Raw genomic sequence first — 8,695 nt, 5'->3', positions numbered from 1 at the left:
GCCCCTATTGGCTGCTTTCTTAAGCTCTGAAGTCATTTCTCTAAGGAGAAGAATCAGTCTTCTAAAATTTTTATTAAGAAAACAAGTTATGTTAGAAAAGAACTCTTCCCAGAGTCCTATGCCGTAAACATATTTTATTGGTAGCAAAACTAACCATATGCCTGTAGAAAATTAGCCAGATTCTGGGAATTTGTCTGTAAAGATCAGAAAGAGAAAACGAAGCTACTTTTATCCTTAAAAATTCCATGAAATGGCAAGGTGGTGAAATTTGCATCGATCAAATGAATGAAATGGCCGGATGGCTCTTGCTGTCTACACGATGTCCTGCTGGGATACGGTCCCTTTACGTTAGATATGAAGACGACGGTGTAAAAGCTCAGCCAAGAACCTCATGTAAAAGGTTGAAAGTGAAAGTGGAGCCTACACCTGATCCAAATGCCGGCAACGCCCAAATCTTCATTTTAAAGGAATCAGATTTGCTGTTTGTTTAGCTAAGGGACAAAGTCTGGGCCGGATGAGAATCGTGAGGCTTGGGAACCACAGCATGACATGAAGTGGAAACATCAAGAATCCCAACCCTCAGTGTGCAAAGAGTGAGAGATTGTCAAATAAGATGTCTCCAACAAACCCTTCCCCCTTGAGGGGCTCTGGAATCGATGTGGAAGGGGAGGCAGAAAGATTGTAAGATCCAGAGGGGATGAATGACTCCGAGGAGACAGTGTCCTTCAGTCACACACATGAACTCACAGAGACTGTGGCAGCATGCATGGGACCTGCACAGATACAAGCCAGACAAGGTCTCAGAACCGAGAGAGGAATATCTATCCGTGACAAAGGAAAATAAATGCTCTCTAATGGAGCCTCACTGAGTATATGCACCACAGTGCAGGAGACGCTTCATACCAAGGAGTAACTGTCCAACACGACAGACCCAGTGGTACGTTTTTGGACTTTTGTCTCACAGAGCTTTGTTTGGGCATTCTTTGTCTGATCAGTCATTTGCTTGCTTATTTTCATTTCTAATTTTGTGGTTTTACACGTATGTGTATATGTTTCTTCGTTGTTTGTTTAAAACACAGAGGGAAAGAACATAAAGTTGGGTGGAGAGGATCTGAGTGGGGGAAAGGGGAAATACATAATCAAATCATTTGTATGGAAAAAATTTTTTCAATTAAAAAAAGTCCAACCCTGAGAACAAACTTGGTTACTCCCCAAGGATATATTGACTTTTGGAGGATTGATCTCAAGACCGATTTAATTTCATTCATAAGAATATAGTCATTAAATGAACTAAGGATAGGACTTTTTTGTACTTGACTCTGGAGCACATGGCAGTTCAGAAATGTTTCCCAGACAGGGAGACATTTGAGTGGAGACTAGGAGGAAAACAGATGCTTTTTTGTGGAAGAATTTGAGATTATGTTTTAGGGTGGATAGGCTGTGGAATTCCATACCCAGCTCTCACATAGGGTAAGGTATGCTTGGGAAATATGAGACCCAGTTGAAAAATGTCACATGGTCTGTTAGAGAAGAACTGTAGCCTTCATGAAGGCAAAGCAGTAAACTTGTCCCCCTTCCATCTCCCTCCCCATTTAATCCCCTCTCTCAGTTTCTCCCATGTCTCTCCATAACATATCTCCCCTTCTTCGGGAGACCCTCTCCTCACACTCTCTTACTAGGTACCTAGCCTCTGTGGTTATATGGACTGTCACATCCATAACAAAGAAAACATAATTTTTGTCTTTTGGGGCCTGGGTTACCTCACTCAGGATGATTTTTTTTCTAGCTTCATGCATTTGCCTATGAATTTCATGATTTCATGTTTTAGCAGCTCAGTAATATTCTATTGTATAAGTGTAGATGTGTTCATTATCCATTCATCAGTTGATGGACATCTAGGCTATCAGCTCCAATTCCTAGGTATGATGGATAAGGCAGCAATGAACATGGACGAGCAAGGGTCTCTGCAGTAGGATGTAGACTCCTGTGGGCATATGACCAAGAGTGGTGGGGCTAGATCTTGAGGTAGATCTATTCCCAGCTTCCTGATGACTGCCATCTTGATTTCCATAGTGGCTACACAAGTTTGTACTTCCACCAACAATGGATAACCCTCCAGTGCCAAAGCTACATTTAGTTGAGTCATGGAATAAAGGGGCTCATTGAAACCTTCAAACATCTCAGGCTATACCTGAGGCTTGTTCAATAATGGAAGGGTCTATTACTGAAAACAACAACACTTACATATCTCATTGAACTTGGAGACATTGAACGGGTGCCTAATTAGAAGCTTCACCCCTTCTGAAAACCAAATACTGTTTTGCTCAAGGAACATAGCAATAAAATGACTCCTAATGGTGTTCTGTTAAACCCATGGATCAGTGTATCCATGATACTGGAAGGTACCTTGCATGCTGCCAGATGAGGGTCAGTTATAAACTCTGCACCCTACAGTGGTGACCTGCCTACATGATATGCTACTACAACAGTGGAATATATTTTGTGAAAGTAATCAACCACTCTCTGGTGGGATTTAAGGCCCATTCCATGAGACAGAACCCGTGCCTGACAATGCTAGGATGATCAAGAACCTGAGACTACATTGGCTATGGGACTTGGGGAAAACCAAATACGGTTTTGCTCAAGGAACATAACAATAAAATGACTCCTAATGATGTTCTGCTAAACCCATGGATCAGTGTTTTGTTCCGCCATCATCAGAGAAGCTTGTCTTTGCAGTAGATGGAAACTAACACAGAGATCCACAAATGGACAATGTGCAGAGAGTGAGAGATATTGGAGCATCCAGTCTTAAGTGGGATGTCTCCACCAAACTCTCCTTTCAAAGCTCAGGGACCTATTCAGAAGAAGAGGCAGAAATATTGTAAGAGCCAGAGATGATGAATGACCCTAAGGAAACAATGCCCTCTGGATACTAGATTGATACACGTATGAACTCACAGGGACTCTGGCAGTACTCACAGGGCCTGCACAGGTTCAAGCCAGATGAGATTCCAGTGTCAAAGAGGGAAATGGACAAGGGTTCCTACTCCTAGCCAAGAAGCTATCTGCAATTGATATGCAGTGGCAAAGGAAAAATCATTTCTCTCTAATGGAGTCTCAGTGGGGATATTAATCACGCTTCAAGGGTAGGCACTGCGCTCAGCAGTAGATGGCCGACACAAACAGAACCCAACGGCACTTTTGTCTCACACAGCTTTGCTTGGGCATTCATCATCTCAGTAGTCTTTTGCTTGTATAGTCCAGTTTCTAATTTTTTGTATGTGTTTCTGGTTTATTTGTTTGTTAGTTAAAGAAAGAGAACAAAAAAAATATGAAGTTAGAAGGTGAGGAGGATCTCGGTGGAGTTGGGAAATGGGGAAAAGCATGATCAGAATATGCTGAATGAAATCAATGTTTTTTTTAATAAAGAAGGAAGGAAGGAAGAAGAAAGGAAGAAAGAAAGAAAGAAAGAGAAAGGAAGAAGAACATTCAAAAATATTTCTAAACACTATTTATTCTGAGAGTTTTTTGAGCAGTAGGAAGATGTTCAGAGCTTTACACAGCAGGGACAGACAAAGAGCACCTGAGACACTCCACTGAAGTAGCACATGGAGGGCCTGTGCCGTGCCCAAGAAAGATGGGGTCAAGCACATCTTCTCAGAACCTGCTGAGGATGAAAGGAACACACACAAGAGACATCTCATGGTGTTTAATTAGAACCCATTCCATCAGCATGTCAGAGCCCAGAAGGTTTGCAGGTGGCAGTTTGGCATGGAGTACTTGCCAAGGCAAGGTACCAAGCCTACCCCCATAGGCTACAGCCAGAATGGAGGTCATAGCCAGAGGACTAAAGACGATAATTCCACAGGACAGCAACCCCGATGGGTTGGGATACCTGTGTTAGCTGCAAGGGCAGCAGAAAGGAAAGATGGAACACACAGAGAAGGATTGAGAAATAAATACCATAAGGATAACTTGAGACAAGCTCCCCCTTCTCCCTCACCCTCCTTCTCTCCCTCTCCCTCTCCCTGCCCCCAAAGGGACAAAACCATGGTTGAATTAGCTGAAGTGGATCTCGAACTAAGCCCTTACATTAAGGCTGCCCAGTCTACAATAAATCATGTCAAAGAAGAAGCAATGCCTGATGTAAACTTATTATTGGAGAAGAAAAATTTAACTTTATAGGATAAAAATTCTGAGGCTAACTTTAAAGACAATGAAAACATACAGTTTAAGCCACAGCTAAAAGAAGTGAAGAAGCAGGAAAATGTGTGTGCAGACAGAGGAGCCAGTGGGACAGGAGGTGATGAGGATATGGCTGTGGCCAACCTCATCTGCCCCATAGCACAGCTGGGAAAGAAGTCGGTGGCCACACCTCTGAAGAAGCCACTGTGAACAAACCTTAGAACGAAACAGGGGCTGTTCTCCTGAAACTGGCTGTAGCCACACCGACGTGAGGATGTTGGATTGCATCCTGGAGGAAGCCCTGAGAAGAACAATTGGAAGAAGAAGAAAATGTCTTTCTGAGTAGGAACAAGCCACCTGTACATAGGGATATCTGCATCCTCACCCTCCCTCCCCCGCCCCCTAATAGTAGGGTCAGAAAGCAGTTAAGGCTGGCTGCACAGCACACTTCATCTGAGGTAAGACTTGATGGTTAGCTGTGGTTGAAAACCTCTTTTTTAAGTTGTATAATAAAAACATAACTGCATGATATTCTTTATTTTTAAGGGTTCTGTAATTTTTAAATAAAACATTTATTGTCCTCCAAAAAAAAAAAAAAAAAAACCAAAAGAAGAAAAAATGTCAACTATACAGACAGAAGAAAATTTGTCTGCAGCTGAATAAAACCTCGTTATTAAGTGATCCAATTTACCAAGTGGAAGTCAATGGGAAGCATGACCTCTCACTTCTGTTGTGTCATGTCAAAGATACAAAAGTCACTTGCTCGTGAGGCTACAGCCAAGCCGCCTGTGGTCTTCAAGTCTGTTAAGGTCAGGAAAGTCCAGAGAAGCTGGCATCATCACAGACTGAATACATCTGCAATTAAGTGGTGCATGGAGCTGAGCTGTGTCTGCTCACCAACGCATGCACTGGAAGACTCGGAGGAGCTGTGTGGGACCTGGATTGCAGGTTGCAGTGATGTGTATCCTTTTCCTCTATTTGTGTGTGTGTGTGTGTGTGTGTGTGTGTGTGTGCGTGCACATGTGTGGATGCATGTGTGCGTGCTTGGGTGCATGCGTGCATATGTGTGTGTGCGTGCATGTGTATGTGTGTGTCTGTGTGTTCCTGTGTATGTGTGCATTATATATGTGTGTGTGTGTTTCTGTCTATACATTATGTGTTTCTATGTATGTGTGTGGTTCTCTGTGTGTGTGTGTGTATGTGTGTTTCTGTATGTGTGTGTGTCCTTGGTGGGATTGTTAAGCAGTGATGGGCTTTGATTGCTCTGATACCTGTCTGATTTTGCTTTTTTTCCCCCAGCTCCCTGATTGTCCACACCTGTAAAGAATGAGCCTAAAGAGGAAATTGATTGTTCTTGGAAAGGTGCCAAAAGCAAAAGCCAGAACCTTCCCAAGCTGTCTTCAGAGAAAAATATGTTTTCAGTCCACACAAATTCTCCACATCAAATGGTCTGTCACCAACGGAGATCATTAAAGAGACTGAGTGCATTGTGGTTGTGTAACCATATCCTTTGATTGCCTTATTATTTAACCCTCTCTATAAAGGTGATACCTTATCTGGGCATTTGAGGCTCTCTCAAAATGTAATTTTATGGCCCTGTTTCCTCTCACCTGCTAATTGGAGCTGGGTGTCTTCTCCCCTGCCTTTGAGTCGTTTTGTTCTGCCTCCTGGCCTCAACTCATTGTGAACAGAAAGAGTACTAAACTAGGTACCATGGAGAAGCTGAGTTAAAGACCCAGACTTTATGCTCCAGAAATTCACAGTCACAATATGAATGTAAGATGCCCACTTGAAGGTGAGACGCTGCCTCGTGCAGGCAGATGTACACAAGGGCTTGTGTACTAGGAACTAGATAGCTGTTTGCTTTTGTAATCATGATTTCCAGCCATTGAGACAGTCTGTGTCCAGATTTTTTTTTTTTTACTTACTCCTGGATGCTTCTAGTCATCTGGAAAGAAACACTTTCTTTTAACAAACTCATCGTTTCCCATTCTCTAGGGTTCACCTAAAAACTGTAATTCCCTAAGAATGGCCCAATCCTGTCACCATTGACCACAAGAGAAGATTTGCATCCTTTTTTTTTGTTGTTTGTTTGTTCGTCATTCTTATCAGGCAGAACAACCTGATGTCCCACAGAGAACTCCAAGCAAAATTCTGGAATGCAACAGAGCAGCCTAGACCCTCATATGATAGGAGAGGGAACTAGAATTCTGAGAGAGCATAACTCAGCAAATATCACTCAGCATAGATGACTGAGTTGCAAGAAAGTTAAGTCTCGTTCCAAACAGACTCATGGAAAAACTAAATTTATTATTGGCTTTCATAGAAAAAATAAAATATCTCTTATAACTTCATGGTTTAGAGACACATCTACCGTTCAGTTCACTCAGACTAGATTTGAAACCCAATGGTAATATTAACCCCTTCTCCCTCTCCCCTCCATCTCTCCCTTTCCCTCTCCTGTTACTTATGGGAGGTATTAGAAAAGAAGAGTCGGGTTTGCTCTCTGCTTAGCCGCCAAGTTCCCCCGCACTAATGCTGGCCCCATTTGGGTGTCCGCATCTCCTTAGGCTCTCCTGTAGGCCAGAGCTCCTGAGTTTCCTTCGCAGTCACTCCAATCCCACGCAATGACCTTCCACCCCTCGATCAGCCACCACATTACCCATCACCCAGCAAAATCAACACTCTCAATGCTACAGTTAACCAATGGATTTAATATATCAGTAAAATCTCAATACTCAAGATGCCCACACGATTATTTCAAAGCCAATTGATAATGGTAAGATGCCAACACAGATTAGACAGTATATTTCAAATATCCTAACCTTTTAATATCTTCTCTGCCTAAGGCTGGTTAAAGCCACTCTGGTTAACTAACATCAACTTCTGTCTCCTGCTCTCCTTCCCATCTCTGCCACCCTTAGCTCCGCCTCCCTTATCCCTGTCCAATCACAACCCTCCCGCTGCAAACAGATTGGACAGGGAAATTTCTGACACACGCTGCCCTACGGTGGAACCTACCTTGACTGTAGTGTACCTCAGGCCTAATTGCTTCCTCCTTGAAAACACTATTCCCATCAATAGTTCAAGCAGGGTCACAGAGGTTAATCTCATTGGCTCTAATTCTTGTCTTGATGCAGGGCACATCTCTGAACGCTAGCCACCGGAAGAAGATATTCTGACTAGCTGAAGCCAAACAGAGCTTCACCCTAGGAATTTAGGATGAGTTCATCAGAATCTCTTGACTTGGGAAAGTTAGATGCTGTTGTAAAGAGGAAAACAAAATCGATGCTGGGCACACAGTCCACAGAAAGTGACTGGCAGAGTCAAGGCTAAAATTCAGGCTTCTCGGCTCTGGCTCCATAGCTTCAGCCCATTCTGGAAATGCCAACTAAAGTTCTGTCAATAGAGTTTTGCGTTCAGATAATTCTGCCCTGAATCTGGAGTGGTGGTGGGATGTTCCGTGTCCCTTGAGCCTGGAGATAGGGAAAACACACAGATCTGTGTCTAGGTGGAGATAGAATTCAAGAAGAGAAAAGATTGCTGGACCAGCTGTAGGTCCAAACCAGGGATGAGAGAGAGAAGAGATTTGTAATAATTGTCCCACCTGTGCTGTCAGTGAAGCAGGGTCAGCACAGTTGATTTAATCAACACAATGAGACAGGGCTCTGGAAAACTGCCTGTGAGCATATTAACAAGACCCGTGATCATCGGGAAGGTGGAGTTCTTCAGAGAACAGTTGGTTGGGCGGAACAGGAAGAAGGGTTATAGGTATTATTTATAGCAAAGGAGCCATGGCCAGGAGCTGGTTTCTTTAGAGATCTTTATCTGTGGATTACATAAACACGAGGCAAACACACAATGCAGTGTCCTTCCAGCAATGTGCTGTCTTGTTTCTTATTTAGCCATAAACACAAAATGTTCATCTGATAATCTTCTTGGCATTTTTTCCAGGCCTGGAATCATAACCCCTCTTAGCATATACTGCCATCACCAGATAGATCACAACTTCAAGTCTGTCCTTATTGAGTGTTCCCCTCGAGAGAGGTGCCTGTTACAGGAAGCTTGTGAGGGTTTCTTACTGAACATACTCAATAAGACAAGGAATTCATGCTCCTTGGGAAAGTGCTCCATCATCTTGTCTTGGTTCATATTCTAAGTCCCATTTCTAATTTACTGTGGTCAGTTCCTTCTGTAACAAACCCAGAGGAAATAGATTTTGCCACAATTTCTATGCTTCCTTGCTGTTCTGTCTTACATGCTTATTCTTTATTTCCGCATAGAAGACTCAGAGAGGAGCCTCAAGTTTGCAATTTCTAGCCTAACACTTCACCTTCTTGGCGTAGCCGTCTTTGAAATGCCTGCTTTTTCTTTTATATCTTTCATTGATTTACTCCTGTCTCCCTTAGGCCACTCACGGCCACATCTTGCCTTGTATTGTGTGATTTGTGGATCCATCTTATCCTTCACATAAATCTCTGGATTTCCAAGGCAGTGATCACAGGTG

General features: G+C 43.0%; 1 pseudogene; it reads left to right on the top strand.

Moving 5' to 3' along the window:
- Positions 1-2,742: 2,742 nt before the first annotated feature.
- On the top strand, positions 2,743-4,658 carry LOC117723457 (E3 SUMO-protein ligase NSE2-like; annotated as a pseudogene).
- Positions 4,659-8,695: the final 4,037 nt, after the last annotated feature.

Source organism: Arvicanthis niloticus, chromosome 18 (genome assembly GCF_011762505.2).
Source record: "Arvicanthis niloticus isolate mArvNil1 chromosome 18, mArvNil1.pat.X, whole genome shotgun sequence".
Taxonomy (NCBI): domain Eukaryota; kingdom Metazoa; phylum Chordata; class Mammalia; order Rodentia; family Muridae; genus Arvicanthis; species Arvicanthis niloticus.
This window is presented reverse-complemented; position numbering and strand designations above follow the sequence as displayed.